The sequence below is a fragment of the Falco punctatus genome, assembly GCF_963210335.1.
Source record: "Falco punctatus genome assembly, chromosome: 3".
In the NCBI taxonomy this organism is placed as follows: Eukaryota; Metazoa; Chordata; class Aves; order Falconiformes; family Falconidae; genus Falco; species Falco punctatus.
This window is the reverse complement of record NC_137582.1, coordinates 19,394,708-19,411,552: the sequence shown is the minus strand read 5'-3', so window position 1 is coordinate 19,411,552 and position 16,845 is coordinate 19,394,708. Positions and strand designations below refer to the sequence as shown.

General features: G+C 41.2%; 1 protein-coding gene across 2 annotated transcripts in view; it reads right to left on the bottom strand.

Annotated features, from left to right (window-relative positions):
• LOC308060032 (uncharacterized protein) overlaps positions 1–4,435 on the bottom strand; it is a 63,495-nt gene extending 59,060 nt beyond the window's left edge. Inside the window, exon 1 of one of the 2 annotated variants that reach the window (XR_013926567.1) lies at positions 4,300–4,435. The gene's annotated coding sequence lies outside the window, so the exon portion shown is untranslated. The remainder of the gene's footprint in view (positions 1–4,299) is intronic. The other variant, XM_080378233.1, reaches the window with a different exon arrangement.
• Between the last annotated feature and the right edge of the window lie 12,410 nt (positions 4,436–16,845).

Here is a 16,845-nt window from a genome sequence, read left to right as displayed (position 1 = left end):
GTGGTGAGTGTTATAGGTGGAAACAAAAAAAAAAACCTCAAAGGAAACAGAGGGGGACACAAAAGTCCCTGCTAAAGCCCCGGAGTGGGGAGGCCGGAGAGGCTGCAGGGCTGTGCGTGGCGAGAGGGAGGGCTGACACCTCGGGAGCTTTTCCATCAACATCCCGCCGCGTATTAGCTTCCTACGCAGCTGAGCCGCTGCACAAAAGAGCTAATCACAAACTCATCATCCTGAAAAAGATCAACACAAACGACTCTTGCTTATACATTGCTGGGGTTGTGCTAACATACATTTCCAGGCTGGGCTCCCCAGGGTTGGATCCAGCTGCGTTAATCTGCTTCTATCCAGTGCAGCCAGAAGCAAGTTAATCTTTTCTGTCAGTCTTGCTTTTAAAGGCAATGCAATAGAAAAGCAAGAGAAGCTCTAAGACAGGAGATAAACAGCTCTTAAAGAAGCTAAAAGGAGCCTGCTTTATACAATTGCTAATTTGAATTGCCTGCTTTTAAAGCTCAGCTTGCCATGCTTAAGGTAAGGGAGGCAGAAGGAGGCAGAAGGCAGCGCTGCTGTGAGGCTGTGGGCTCCTGGGGACAGACCAGGCAGAAAGGCAGCAACCGAGTCTGCAGAAAGAAAGAGTGTCAATATTTTGGCTGCCACAGTAAAGACCATTTAATGGAAGTTAAAGGCAATAAAGGGATTGGGGGTGGCTCAGGTAGCTGTGGGATATTTTCATAGACCCTCAGAGGAAGCAAGGCAGGACATAATTGGCATAAGAGTCCCACCTACTTGCAGTAGCCATACATGTGTGGAAGGACTTATTTAGATCCTCCTGTTTCCATGCAGAAATAAAGCACAGTTTCCCTTTTTCACAATAAATAAAGAAGATGGGAGCTGTCAGGCAAGGTCAGGGGAGAAGGGGATGGGGCAAGATGCCACTGAAGCTTTCCTTCCAGTGAGAGCTGGTTCAGGGCTCCAATGTCCCTCATCTGGTGTCAGAATGTCCCACAGCTTAAACTGATGGTGTGATGTGATCCACATACATCATACATAGTCCAAGGAAAATGAAAAAAAAAACAATCCCACAGAAGAATGTCCCACAGGCAAGCTGCAGCCTCAACCCCTTCAAAGCTGAGAGAGGTAAAGCTCCCTGCTCAGTCTGTACACTCTCTGTCCCAGTGCACACTGATAAAACCTTAATTTGCACAATGTGTGATTATTTCCACAAACCATTCCAAAATGGAGCTTCCAAAGAGAGGGAATGCTTTTCAAAAATAAATTATTGATGCAAAAAGCTTTTTTTCTGCCCCCCTTGAAAATTTCTCTCTGTGTACTCCTTTACCCTCTGGTTTGCTCTGTTAAAAACAGGGATGGCTACATGAAACTGAAAATTATTTCTGTGCCAAAATCCATGAATAGTCTATGCACTGCTTAAATCTGACATAATGGCACAAAATAGGAGTCAATTTGTACAGAGAATTGTTTAGAGAGACTTTCATCCTTCTTCCTCCCACTTGCAGACTGAATAAGGCAAGAATCCCTTGAAGAGTACATGAAAGGTCATTTTAAGAAACACCTTCTGCTACTCAGGGAAGAGTAGATGCATTTCAAATCAATCCATGTCAGTCCTGATGCTTTTGGTGATGCTGTGCACCCAGAAAAGCCCCACTGGAAGCATTTTTCCTGGGTAACAGCATTGCTTTCCCTGCCCCACAAGTACGTAGGGAAGCTGTAGGGTCTTGTATGACTGTGCTTGGTCCTGACATGTAACTCAGCGTTTGGTGTCTCCCAGGCTGGTGTTCAGGTAAGTACCAACTTAGTGAGAGGTCTGAAACGAGATAATCTCTGAATCCCTGAATTCTGGCTGTCTTGGGTGTTTTGGATCTTTGGAAATGACTCAGCTTAGAAAGCACACCATGCCCTCTGAGGTTGCTCTGTGAAGAGCATTGCTAGATACCCACGCACTAAGCCAAATGCAAGAGCCTGTCCCGCTCCTCCATGCAGGGCTGGGCTCTGCCTCCTGTGCCATGGCTGTGGCTGAAGGCATGTGGGGCTGCTGCAGCTCAGCCTGCACACGAGTGAGCATGATGCAGGCAGGAGAACAAAAAGTGTTGGCTTTCTCACAGATGTTGGAGTTCAGGTGGGGAAGGACTGGAGGAAACACAAGTATCTTGACTTTAGAGAAGGTCTATTCAAGACAAAATGTAACAAGTCACATAATTTTGATTAGGGGCCCCTGAGATGGTAAAACATTTCTACAAAGCACGTTTGGCAAGAGCCTGCAAGCTAAATCCTATTGGAAGCAGGGGGAAAGAGTGACAAAGGGCAAGTTAGTTAAATAGGAAAGAGTAGCTCTGAGTCTTTTAAGAAATATGTTCAAAGGGGAAACAAGAAGTACAGGGAGATCTGTTGAAAACAAGCCAAAGGAAGGTAAAAATGATGTTATATTTAGAGAACATCGATTTTTCGTGAACATTTCAACTAGCTGTACCAGAATCTTAAAAAAATATTTGCTGTTTACCAAGGAGGGAAGAGAAAATACATTCAGATATAAAAACGCAGAAGAGAAGAAAGTTGAGGACTGAGCAATGGGAGAAAGAAAAGGAACATATTAAATCATTCATTTGACCTTACTTACAGAACTGGAGAGCTGCTTAAGACATGAGTTGACATTGGCAAGCAGTGGTAAAAGAAGCAGGAGGGAGGATGGAGAAATAAAAAGTCTGTGTCAGGTTCAGCAGACAAGACCGCCTATCTAGATACATATTTCTTATGAATTAAAGGCTTAATTTCATGATCATTTCTTTCCTAGATTTGAGCAGCTAGGGTGCCTGGCCGTACACTTCTAGGCCTTCATTGCATTGCTGTTTCTGCTGTCCCTTTGAGATGGAGCAGCTCCCTTAAGGGTATTTTAAGACCCCTTGAGGCTGGGAAAGAGCTGAATGAGAGAGATACAACAATGATCTATAAAACAGGTTGTTGAAGAAGAAAGGTGAATAGGGTGAATGGTTCTTTGCTTTTTCCAGTATAAAAATCAAAGGACATGAAATGAAACTAGTGGGTACTATTTCCAAAGCAAACAAACAGAGGCACTTTTATTGACTGCATAATGCATACTTCTGCTATGGCCCATAGCATGGTAGGGTTGCAAATATTTCCATTAATTAAAAAAAAAAATTCAGGAGCATAAATGAAAGAAAAATCCACCAAGGATTATTAAATATAAAAGTATTAACTTTGTCTCAAGATATCCCTGAGTCACAAGTCACAGGAGGCTGGGAGAACATTCCTGGGAAGCATTCCTGCATGCTTGCCCTGTCCTTACATCCTTCCTCGGATAACATCTGCTGTGTCTGCTCTGCTGTTGGGGGCAGGACACCAGACCAAATGGACCTGTGCTCTGATCCAGTACAGATGTTCTCGTGTAAGATTGTGTGCTGCACTGTGAACTGGGGAATTGATCTGGGTTAAAAATAAGCCAGAAAGTTTTGGGTTTTTTCTATTTTTTAACCCCCATCAGTTCCCTAACATGGTTCATTGAGTGGCCAAATAAATGGTTGGATGGGCTCTATTAAGGGAGTGATGGGAAGAAGGATTAGCAGCCAGGCTTTGGTGTTGGGAAGCAGGAGCAGGATGAAACAGAAGAATTGACTAAACCATTTTTGTCAGGGAAAGAAACTCTTGAGGCCAAAAATACTGATTGAGAGCTGGTGTGAGTCAGAATCCGATTCATTTCTGTGTGGATGGTGCATGGTCAATAAAGACTGCATAAAGCCACATGTATCCCAGTGTTATCTTAACGGTGGCACAGAAAGGACTGGAATTCCTACCCCAGGTGAGAAGCTCAGCCCTCCCTCCTGCTCCCCTCAGTGGCAGCACCATGTTGACAAGTGAAGGACATCTGTGCCCTTCCCCAGAGCTGCGGGCTGGGAGAGGCAGTCTCATTTCTGAGCACTGCATTCTTGAAAGTGATGGAGCAAAAGTCAGTATTACCAGTTTTACTGGGCTAAATTTCTTTTTTCTTTTCTATGTAGAGCATTAAGGATAATTTTGGCCCCTCAGTTAAATAAAAATATAATTGTTTTATTTAAAAAAAAAAAAATAGGACTATTGGAAAGTACCCTGTACAAGAAGTGTGGCAGTACCCAGGCCAAGAAGTGAAGGAAACAAGGACTGAAGCAGAGTTTCCATACCTTTGGAACTAAATCCCAAGGTATTTTTTTCCTTTCTAGCCTCAATGAGATTTCGTGGGAACACTAAAAACAGAAACAGCCCCAATCTCTGAATTTTACAGAGGTAGCTTACCTTAACCTTGGTTCAATCCAGAAAGGCAGTTTCACAGATTTCCCTCTTTTCCAGATTTCTTAGGGGATAAGCCTTATGCTTCAGGTATTAAGAGCTGGAAGCTCAGAAGTCTTTAGTAGCCTCTGTACCAGTATCCTGCAGACAATCTTCAGGATAAGAAAAATACGCCTGCCACTGACATCTTTTGTAGTGACATGAGTCACCATCATTCCAGCTACAGTTAAATTTCCTTTGCTTGCCTTCACATGGCAGTTCAGCTTTATTCCTCACACTATCCTGCACTGCTTTTGGAGGAGCTTTCAAAGTGGGTAGCAAATGCAAAGTTTTCCTCCAGCTTTCGCTGACGGTACATCACAGTGCTGTTTCTTCTGCCTAGGTTATGGTTTTAGATCTGCTTTTGAGCCCTGCAAGCCAGCAAATTTGGGTGGCTGGACAGACTTTATAGACAGCTGATTGAGCCTACTTTCTAAATGCAGGTAAATATCTGTCCAGTAATACATATTATTGTCCTCTTTTCTAATGGTAAAAGTTCCTTTTTGGGGTCCAAACTGTGCCAGGCTGTTTTCTACCTGCACAGATCACACCTAGCTGCAAAGAGAGTTTGTTCTTTATTCAAGTCTTCTGTGGAGACTGCTGAAAGATGAAGACTGACTCTAGATACTTCTGGGTAAGGTTGCATAGGATATATTTTAATTGTTTTGCAACACCTCAGGCAGCCAAAAATTTATTAGCAGTCTGTGTGATCCTTTACTTAGCTGTGCTTAACACAGGGTAAACATGGAGGGAGAAATGGGCTGGTGAGGAGAGCACTGGGCAGGGATCCAGAAGCTCTGTAATGCATTCCTCACTCTGCCACAGATTAACCGTGATTAATCTTTCCTCATTTCTGTGTAATTAGACAGTAAAATTCTCGTAACAGGAATTAGCTCTCCCTACATGTGTATATACTGCATCTCATATGACTTTGTACCTTCAGGTGCAACTAAAATTCAGGCAATGAGTGTTGCTAATGCTGGTGCTGTTAGTAATAGCAATCCAGTTGTAATATTCAATAATTGTAACTGAAAATGAAAAGTGTTGCAATTTAGGGAGAACAGAGTGTGCGAAGAAAAAAAAAAAAAAAAAAAGCCCCCAAAAAACCCCAGAATAATTTAGAAAGTGAAATTGTCCTAGAAAAATCTCATGGTGTTAACACTATAACCTACATCTGTTCCTTGGTGTGCCACAGATTTACCATGTGAACTGTGGCTATGATCTCTTCCTGTTCCTTAGACTTCTTGTCATTAAAATGGCATTATTGATACTTAGAGGGGAATTGAGAGTGCTTTTGGAGATCCTGGAAGACGAAAGGAAGCCAAATCCCTTACCTGCTTGGAAAGGGCAGACTAAAGAATCAGATGATACCTTGACTTTTATGAAACTTTGTGTAATTCTATAAATGTCCTAAATTGTGAGTATTTGTTCTAAATGTCCACTTATTTCTCAGAATTTCCTAATTTTTGCAAAGGGTTTGATATAAGCTGACTAAAATGTGAACAATACTTAGACCCTAAGATCTAGAACATTAGTTTCCTTCTACAGATTATTTCTGAGTGGGTTCCTAGTGAAGTGGGCTCCTCTTTTAGACTTGCCAGATGACATCTGCCACTCTTGTGAAACCTCATTTGTTAGCAGCAATTGCCTCAAAATTTATAGCTGAATATCTAGGGAGAACATGGTGCTTATTGTTCCCTGCATTGAATTATGAGTTCTTACCAAACAAGTTCAGAAGGCAGAGCACGTACTTCTGTATCCTCCCCCTTGTGATTTTCTTTTCTTGAGATATTTTAAAATTATATTCTCAAATCGGTCCGGAAAACCGAGATGAGACACACCACTGAGTAAGGCAGAGTGCCATAGGCAGAATCAATGTACCTGGTAGATGCAAGCAAGATATCACAACTAACACAGTGATAAGCCGAACACTTCAAAGTATATCATCATGAAAAATTCAAAACTATGAAGTGTTTGAAGAACATAGTATTCTTCCAGGTGAAACACTTTCGTGACTTGGCTGAAGTCTAAATGTACCCTTGGTTTATATGACTTTCCTAATGAGATTTTTGTGAGTGACTGTTTTTTTTCACCTTAAGCTCTGTCAGGAGTTCATTGTTCAAGGTTTAAGAAACCTGTGTAATGGAAATATTATCAACAAGGGATAAAGTTCCATAATACCTATTTCAGTGGTGTCAAGAAGCACAAGCTTCTACCGTGAGCCTAAGTCAGTCAGGCAGAGAGAGAGAGGCACCCTTGCCAAATTCATTGGAAACCTCTATCAAGATTATTTTGGAATTAGAAAGTAGGTCTGGAAGGGTCCCTGGGAGATCCTGTAGTTCATAACCCTCCTCCAGGCAGATCCAGCAAGTCCTGAATCACTCATGGGGAATGTTTGTGTAACCCCTTTCTACAATCCTCCAGTAAATGAGATTCCACATCTTCCCAGGAGAACCTGCTCCAGGCTTTACCATCACTACTATTGAAAATATTTTTCCAGCATCTAACCTAAACTTCTGTTGCTTGGGTTTTGTCCACGACTTTGTATCTGTCCCCAAGAGGCACAGAGAAAAGGACCCTTCCCTTTTCACAGATACCTTCTATACTGCAAAATATCGCAGTTACTGCAGACTTCTCTTTTCTGGAAGAGGGCCTGACCAAGTTTCCACAATTTACTGTGCTATCGTTTGTTTACTGAGCTGTGGTGTTTAAGCACGTTGGCATGGTTAACCCTCCCAACAGAGAAGTGAAATGCTTTGGCTTCACCCAGCCATGAAGGCACAGCTGATGCACAGAAACTTGTCTGCAGACAGTGGTTTTTGTGTATATGTATCCTCAGAGTCTAGCCCAGAAAAAAACGCTTAATTTCTTGGCTGAATTTTCCCCAAAACTGCTCAACTTGGGCTTCACTGGATCACTGTCATGGAAAATTTAAATTAACAAATGGCTTCAGTTTGACAATGTCGTAATCAAAATGTAGAATCTTATAAAGCAATGTTAACAAAATTGCTATTATTTCTGCTTCATTTATGTGGCATGTGTATGTCCATGTGTATCCAGGCAGATGCATGGATACTGGTCTCTGCACTCGAATAATTCCGTTCACCTCCTGCTTTTTCCTTAAATATTCTTGAAATGTTCATGTCGGATAAACAAGAAAACAGAAAAATGCATTTTTGTTTTACTAGATTGGCTTTGAATCACTGATAGCATGACTGTGAATCATAAAATGTACGCTACATGCTTTTATGATTAATGCTTTAGTAAAATAGTTTCTGTTGGTGTTACAGACATCTCAGGAAACTTTACTGGCTTTAATTTAACCTCTAAAATTTTTTTTGGCTCGACATAAATTAGTTTATGTTATTCTATAATAAGTAAAATGTAACCGTTTTATTAATGTAAATTGTAAAAGCTACAACCTTTATGCTTCTCATTAGCGTTGGAGGGAAAACAAAACAACAAAAAATCTCCATTGGAACAAGGCTTCCTAAGATGTAGATTTAGTTTTTTGTCGGCTTTGGAACTTCTGTCACTTCCCTCTCATTCTTGATGATTCTTCCTTGCACAGAAAGCAGGGATGCTAAATGTTACAATCAGGAGCAGGTTGGAGTTTGTGAGAAATACCATTTGCACTGTTGATTGAAGAAAAGTGTGAACAGCAAACTTACTACCTAACTGCACTGTTATATTAATGGTAATGTCAACTTAATCCAATGAAACTACAAAGCTTTCAGCATTCACAATAAATATATTTGAGATTGGAACATTCTTAAAATGTGCTAATAATAGGGAAGTTACGTGATTTATATTTTTACATCTACAGGGAGTGTAATCACTTGAGGATAAAACCCCCCAATTATTCTATTTGATATATAACATTTTTTGAGGTAGGTAGACTTTATTCCCCCATGACACTTTTATTTTACATAGAGTGGTTAAGAAATTTGTTTATAGTGGTGCAGACCATTTTCAGTTAAGATAGGAGTTTTCTAAAGCCAGTCTTGTACACTACCTGCAGCACCTCTTTCCTCTGTTAATGTGGAAGTTCCGGGAGTCACTGGGGGATGCAGGTGGATGAACCTAGACCTTCTTCCTCACATTTTGAGCTCGTACATTGGTGTAATGTAATAACATCTCTAGACTTCTCTAAAGCAACAGTATTTTGAGTAGTTTGTTATTTAGGAAGCTCACTGTGAAGGCAGTGTAAAAATAGCTATATTCTACCCATGTGCATGCAGACTGGCTTACTAGCCTTTTCTTTAAAACTTTTTCCTTCCCTCCACATTCCAAACTGGCTGTTACAGATGAGCGTGATCACACCCTTTTGAACCAATCACTCCTTTTTAATTTTCCTTCCTTTGTTTTTAATGGAGTTAAGATAATTATTTTTTTCTGAGCACAAATACAAGCATGAGCTGAAAGATACCTACCATTATAAGCAAACTTACCAGAAAGCAAACTTATTTGCTGTTAAACCACAAAGTACTGGGAACTGTAACATCATGATTTATTTTTTAGGGATTAAATAAACCCACTTTGAAATCTTAATTCTCCAAGTAAAATAAAGTGGATTGTCGGATAATTCTTTTCTGTTAAAACTTTTGTGGTTTTGAAAATGTCCCGTGTGTGGTAAACACATAATATACTTGATTTCTTTTTGTTTTTCCTTTCTTTTTTCCACTATGGTAGGTTTTAACAGGGATTTAAGGAGGATTTAACTGGTGCCTGAATCCTGTGCTACCTTTTCATGTAGGGCAAATCACTGCTCTGTATGAACTCAAGTCTGCAATGGATTGCTCTTGTATTTTGTAACAGTTCCACATCTTTATGCAGCAGGAGTTTCCTAATCCTTAATTATGCCCTAAAGAAATTAGAATAGCAAAGCCACCACTAACCTTCTAAGATTTGGTGGGAAAATATATGCTTACTCACTGTTTGCTGTTTTTTGCTGGGTTTTTGGTCATGAGTACATAATACCACTGCAGATGCATAGAACTAAAAATCAGTTTTCAGTATTTTGTTGAGTCACTCTACTTTCAAGACTAAGGCTGTAGGATCATGAGCATTTTAAGTCAACACAACTCTGCTGTGCTGCTAAGATATCTACCAGCCCCCATGGGCTCATTCCTGCTCCTGCACCATCCCTACAGGAAGCTGACCCACGTTAATATTAAATTGGCAAATAAAGAATAAGTTTGTAACAGGGATTGTTCCTGTGATCTTCTTCATGTGGCTAAATCAGTGTTTGTGCTGGGACATGGAAGGAGCAGCACAGGGAGCTGCAGTAAGGCAGGGATGAGGGTTTGGACGATGGTGCCAGCTTGCAAGGGTTTACACAGCCCATGCTTTTACAATGCCAGAGGACAATTTTACGAGGATGGTTTCTCAGCTGGAGCGTGCTTCCTTTCATAAAACAGCCTGATATTTCTGCAGAACAACCATGAGTGTTGCATAGGTGCGTGGCACCTTCAGATGTCCAGACCTTTTACGCACATATCAAAACAGCAGTTGAAAGGCATAGCTTAATCACCCAAGTTGGAAAAAAAATTCCCAAATTAACTTTTGCCTAAGGTAACAAGGTTTGTATTCTGCTTATTAAATAGAAGAAGTAGGGCCTGTAGAAGGCATTCTTAGCATAAGAACATAAAAATACATTATAAAGTTCAGCACCTTATTTTTATGATTCCCATAAAGTCCATGAGATAGCAATGTTTGCCTACTGAATTCATTTTCATCAAGCTTCACTGCACAGTCTGTTCTCCCGATGTTTCCCAGGGGCAGCTGCTTAAAGTTCTTGACTTAAATCATTAAATGCTTGATTTATGGTGCATGCTTCCGGAGCCTTAGCACTTTTCCAACTCATATTGCAGTATATCCTTACCCTAATCATGTTACTGTTTAAATATATTTGGATGGTAGGGGATTAAAGTGAACCGGCCTGTTCATTTTCTTACAAAGGAGCAAGATTATTTATCTGACAGTTGCTGTAACAGTCACAGAGTGTAACTCAGAACAGCCTTGTTAGCAAGTTGGAGGCAGACTTACTGCTTCATTGGTGCTTGAATATCATTAGCTGGTGCGGTCCTGCCTCTAAAATGTATTTCCTTTGGATAAGATCCTCATCTGCACTGGAAATAGTTGATTATTTGGATGCTGGAATAAATTTAACTTTTTATCTTCTTTGAAACGATACAGAAAGAAGTTGACACCTCAAGCTAGGAAGACATGAAGTACAGGGCTGGAGGGTATGCTTTTTCTAAGACTTTTCTAACCTCCAGCTCCTGCTCAAAGAAACCACTCACCTTTGATTTTCATTGAAAAACGTAGGGGAATTGCATGTTCTTCTGCAGCTAAAAAGAAAGATATGCAAAACTTTGATATCAGCAAAGATCCATACCAGCCTCACTGACCTATTAAAAGGACCTTTGCATCATATGTAAAATTATGACTAAATTGTGTACTAGAAAGTAAACAGCAGATGAAGATAGTACTTCTATCATGACAGACTGAATTCAGACCTATTAGAGACAGCCCTTAATGCAAGTAAGGACAACTAATGTTTGCTTCCATAGCTTAGACTGGGGTGGAAAAAGTTTTTCTGACTGCTGACCAACATAAAGGAATAATTCATCTGGGTTTTGTCACATTTGTTTGTTATAATGTCACATTTCCAACAATCTTCTTAAAAGCAGGAGAATGGTGAAAGAGGGACCATGAGCATAACCATTCACATGTAAAAAAAACCCACTTCTCAGTCCAAGTGTGTTTGTGATATCTTGTACTTAGTTCTGTGAATATTTCAACACTGCAGCGTTGCTGGTGAGAACACTGGTGCAAAGTCTATTTAAAACTGGAATGCTCAGAAATTTGCCGAAAGCAAGTATCAAATTGTTCACAGATGGAAGCTGGTGGTGTTCTTGCAAGTCTCTTCTCATTGTTTTCTGTTTTCAGAAAACAGAATTTAATACAGTCATGCAACTTTAAAGAGAACTTACCAAGAGTGGAATAAATCATGCTGACTCCCTCTCCCCAGCAAACACCACTTCTTTAGCCAGCTGAAAGATTCCAATATTCTGTTTATGTTTGACATTGATCATTTATTTTGATTTACAAGAACAAGGGAATTATGGGTGCTGACAAGAAAACTGTGGGAATTAGGCTGGAGTGATTTTGGACATTATGAGTCAGGGTTACTGCCCTATCACTTTGCCAGATGTTACCAGCCCCTTTGGCAAAAGCAGCAGCAGTTAACTGTGTGCTTCAGCTCAGCTGCTGTGTTTCATAGCCTGGTGTGTTAACGTCCCCTTTGATTTCTTTCCTTTCCACTGATTTATAGGATTCAGTTGCATCCCATTTACAGGATGAATAGGATTCGGTTTCATCTGAAAGGAGCTCAGGTCATCCAGACTACAACACAGTGTGTACCAAAGCACAGAAAATGGGAACTATAGGGAGATTTGCTTCGAGGGCACCTATAAGCCTGACTATAACCATGATGGAAACACTATCCCAGCAGGTAACAATAAATAATATGCAGCAACAAGGGAGATAAGTGTGTGAAGTACATGAGGTCCCAGAGCTAACATAACAAAACTGGATTTTGTTCCTTACACAACAGAAGAGATACACATTAAATCGAAGTCTCCTTTGAGGCCTTTTCCTCAAGATATTATTTTCAGTTTCCAGTAATCATTATCATAGAATCATACAACAGCCCGGTTTAGAAGGGACTGCAAAAGACCATCTGCTCCAAGCTTTTGTGGGAAAGGGAGCCTAGATGAAATCATCTAGCAGCCTATACAACCACATCTTGAAAACCTCCAGTGACAGGGACTCTACCACCTGCCTGGGGAGGCTGTCCCAGTGAATGATTATTCTCACTGTAAAATTTCTTTCTTATATTGAGATGAAACCTCTCCCAGTGCAACTTGTACCCGATGCCCCTTATCCTCTCCATGTGGCTCCTTGTGAAGAGAGAACCTCCATCCTCTTTGTAGCTTCCCTTTAAGTACTGGAGTGTTGCGAGGAGATCCCTACAAACATTCTCTTCTCCTGGGAGAAAAGACCTAACTCCTTCAGTCTTCCCTCACAGGGCAGATTTTCCAGCCCTCTAATCATCTTTGTAGCCCTCCTTTGGGCCCTCCCCAGTCTGCCCACACAGTTCCCAAATTGTGGGGGCCAGAACTGGACACAGTACTCCAGGTGCGCCTTGACAAGTGCTCAGTAGAGTGGGATGATCACATCTCCGTCACTGCTAGCGATGCCCCTGTGGATGCAGCCCAGGATCCGATTTGCCTTTGGTGCTGCAGCGACTCACTGCTGACACACGGTCAGCCTGCCGTCTGTCAGGGGCTGCGGGGCCCTTTCAGCAGGGCTGCTCCCCACCACACAGATCCCAGCCTGTACTGGGCTCTTTGGTTACGTTGTCCCAGGTGCAGGACCTTGCACTTGTCCTTGTTAAACTCCATTCCGTTCTTGCTTGCCTGCTCCTCCAGCCTGTCCAGGTCTCTCTAAGACAGCTCTCCCTTCTGATGTGTCCACCCACCACCCAGTTTAATGTCATCAACAAACCTGGTGAGGGAGCTTTCAGTGCTGTTGTCCAGGTAATTTATGAAGACATTGAACAGCATGTGGCCCAGTGTCTGATCCCCGGAGGACCCCGCTTGTGACAGACTGCCAGCCTGAGTGAAAACCATCGAACTTTCCCAGTGTGACCTGTGGTCCAGTTTCCTACCCATCTCTCAGACCATCTGCCCTGTCTGTATCTTTCCAGTTTATCTAGGGGGAGGCTGTGGGAAACAGGGTTGAATCCTTTGTCCACGCAAATAACATCCACTGCTCTCCCCATAGGGACCGAAAGCATTATTTTGTTGTAGAAGGCGATCAGGTCATTCTGGCATGATTTGCTTTCAGTAAATCCCAGTTGACTTTTCCCAATCACCTGCTTCATTTGTCTCGTAACAGTTTCTAGAAGGACTCATTCCATTACTTTCTGAAGTCTTACCAAAGCAAGACTAATGGGTTTGTAGTTTCCTGGGTCTTCTTTTGGACATTTCTTATTATTATGCAGCAAGTATGAAAAACCTAAATGAAAGATACTGGATCCAATATGAAAAGAATCCCAGCCCTCAGGTACTGTTGGGGAAAGGAAACCAGTTTCTCTCACCTCCAAGCCAATTTTTGTCTTCTGATACCCTATACTGCCTCATAAACATATACACATGTGTGAACACCATATATATATATATACACACACATACACACACACACCCCCCTATACCTTACTCTTCTTTTTCTCTTTCAGAAAAGTTGTGCAGAGACAGGATGATGATTTTACTTTCCCATCTCTCCAGCTGAATATGCATCCTGGTCACAGCAGTGTTATCTGAAACACTGGGGCTCCTCGCAGAGCAAGATGCATAGCAAGTTGTTCTGGCAGAGCTGAGCTCTTGCAGGACACCTCTTGGGATCTTCCCAACAGAGACTGAAGTAAATCAAGCTTTTGCAGTTGCCAGTCGGATCTCACATTATGCACTTAAATTAATATTTTTTGCCTTCCTGCCAGTTCCTCTGCTGAGTCATGTGTCCAGGTGTAGTATCCTGCGTTGTCTAATGTTTTGTTTTAAATCAAGGGCTTTACAAGGTGAAGGTAAGGTACAAAAGCCAGAGGTTAAAAAATGCCCCCTTTACTCAGGATGCAGCACTAAGTTAATCATAAATGCCAGTAGCATTATACTACCCTATCTGTTGAATGCTGTTTGTCACCTGTGGCTTTCAGACTGATTTAAAGAGCAAACAACAAACACAGAAATGCTGAGAGATGGCAGAGTAATTAGCAAGACATAAAGATGAGCATGGGCAAGGCCAGGGAAGAGAAGCCAGGTCCTGATGCTTTGGCCAGACCATACTGCTATATTTGTAAAACAACAAAAAAAACCCCACTTTTAGCTGGATGCATTTAAAAAGAATTGTCTGCTCCCAGCTGGAACACCCTTTAACTTTTTAAAATCATCTTTGTCTTTCTATTTAAGAATTTACCGTGAAGAAGCAGTGGGAATCTGCTGCATGCTACCATCTGGCTTTCCTTAGAAATATGGCACTATAAAAGGGCGATGGGCTTTACTATAAGGTTAGCAAGAAAGCTGTGACTGCTTCTTTTTCTAGTCAATGGAAATTTATAGCATTTAAATATTTCATATTTTACTTTTGCCTGCTTATCATAGCATCTAAGCTGTGCATGAGAGATCCTGTCTACTGGCTAAGATATTTCACAGAGGCCAGCTTCAGTGAGCAAGGTTTGGTCTCCTTGATTGAAAGCTGGAAACCCCCCTCTGGCCTCAGAAAGTTTGTGCTTTTTATAATATACTTGGATAGTGTTGTGGTTACAACATACTTCTGCCCTTTCTACTGAAACTCCCAGATTTCTCTATGTGAAGTTTGTGTTGTTTTTAAGATGCCAAGTAGAAGATTTTGCTATTTCAGTTTTGAGTCTTTTCTTGTCACTTCCTCAAACGTTCATGTGAAATATTTCAATCATTCCCCTTTCTGAAGTCATGGTGACAAAGTTCCTTTTTCTTTCCCCTTTCTTTTTTTTTCCTCTTTAAAAAACAAAAAAAAAAAACAAACCCAAAAAACCAAAACCCAAAACATTCTGCAGATGTTTTGTGATCTCATTCCTTATTAACTTTGGAAAGATTTTGCCTACCACAGAGATCAGATTCACTAATCTATGGCTTCCTGACTCCTCCTCAGTTCCTTTCCTACAATACTTCCAGCAATGCACGGATACCTATTTTGGCATCAAACCTCGATTCCAGGCCCTCAAACCTTCAGATATATCTACTTATCAAACTTTTTATTGCATCCTTTTCTGAAACAGAGAATCTAATTTCCAGTTAAAATAGCCATACAAATTGGGTAGCTAGTTAAGCAGCAATTAACCAAATAATTTCCCCTGACATGAAATCTAAAGTGTCCAGAGATCTCTTGCTGATTGCCTGGAGAAGGTGACCATCCTTGTTGGTATTTTTAATTAATTTTACAATGGATACCAAGCAGAGTGACACCTGATCTTTTTTTTCATGTGGTTCAGATCCACAGCCGGGAAAATCAACTCAGGCTGAGAAACATCCATAGGCAGAAGCTAATTATGGGACTTCCAGCTGCATATGGTGAGTCTGGTCTGCAGGATGGAGTCCTCTGGTTGTGCCTCTCAAAGGGCTCAAGACTAAGACTATGGTTTCATGGCCTTTTACAGGCTACCTGCCAGGAGGTGAATTTCATTGTTACAAATCATAATAGTAACAACAACAATAATAATAAAAGCTTTGAGTTTTGTCAGTGTCATATGCTACTGCTATTACAAAAATATCTCAGAAGGGCTGCTTTTCAACTGTTCCCTCTGGCAACTCTTCAGACAACATCATCCTTTCTGCTTTTCTTGTCAGAACTTGAGAATTTACTAAAAGTTTGTAGGCTGGCTGCATCTGGGGTTTCTGTTCTGGAAATACCCAGCTGCTCAGCACTCCAAAGATATCTTCATCCCTTTTTTGCATTAGTTTCTCAGAGGAGCATCCAGAGTTTCCAAACCCGCTGCAAACCTTATAGGGGAGTTCCAGTGAGAAGTGCAATCGGGGGTGTATTTCAGCCCTAACTCTAGATCCACTGGTGCCAGTCTCAGATCCAGTTCATAAGCTAAGCTGAGAAATTCAGACTTTCAAGGACTTTCAAAAAAACAAGTTCCCCCTTTCCTTGAAATTCACTTCTGGTTTGCATAGAGGGCTTTGCTTAATTAAGGGCCCCTCTTCTTTTCCCTTCAGTTTCTTTTAGAGTGAAGCTGCTGCCATCAGTTTTCAGCAGTTTTCTTTGATAACAGTGTCACAAATGGGGAATAGAGGAAACAACCCTAGTGAATGTGTCTATCGAGATTGATTTGCCACCTCTTGATCTGGGCAAGGAAATACTGTACTATTTTTTTTCTTGCCAGAACCACAATTTTCTAAGCAATTCAAGAAAAACTGGTTGCTGAGGTTGATTCTGGCAAAATGATGAAATTCATAAACCTGTCAACTCTTCCCTCGTCAGAGGTGGGACTGTGTGCCAGCTCTGCTGGCACAGTGCCCTCTCGCCTTCTCCCCCCTTCCCTTTGGCAGGTTTGCTACACGATCCCTGACTTACCAAAGTGTCCGCCAGGAAATGTGCTCATTCCAGTGTCTGGATCACTGCGGCACTGACTTGTGACGCTGGCATCTCCCTTCTGCAATGAAAAGTTACTTTTACAGACCTTAGCAGAGATGGCAAAATAACCCCACCTCTTTAAAAGTTATATTGTTCTAACCTCCCCCTTTGCAAACTGTTGACAGTGTTGACTCAGTTAAAGAATTTTGCCTCTTTTGGGTCATTCTGAAGGACTTTACTAGGTGCCTGGTTTTTTTTGTTGGTTTTTTTTTTTTTTTTTTAAGAAGGAACTAGATATATGTAAACAGAGAGTTAGCAGATCATAACTTAAAT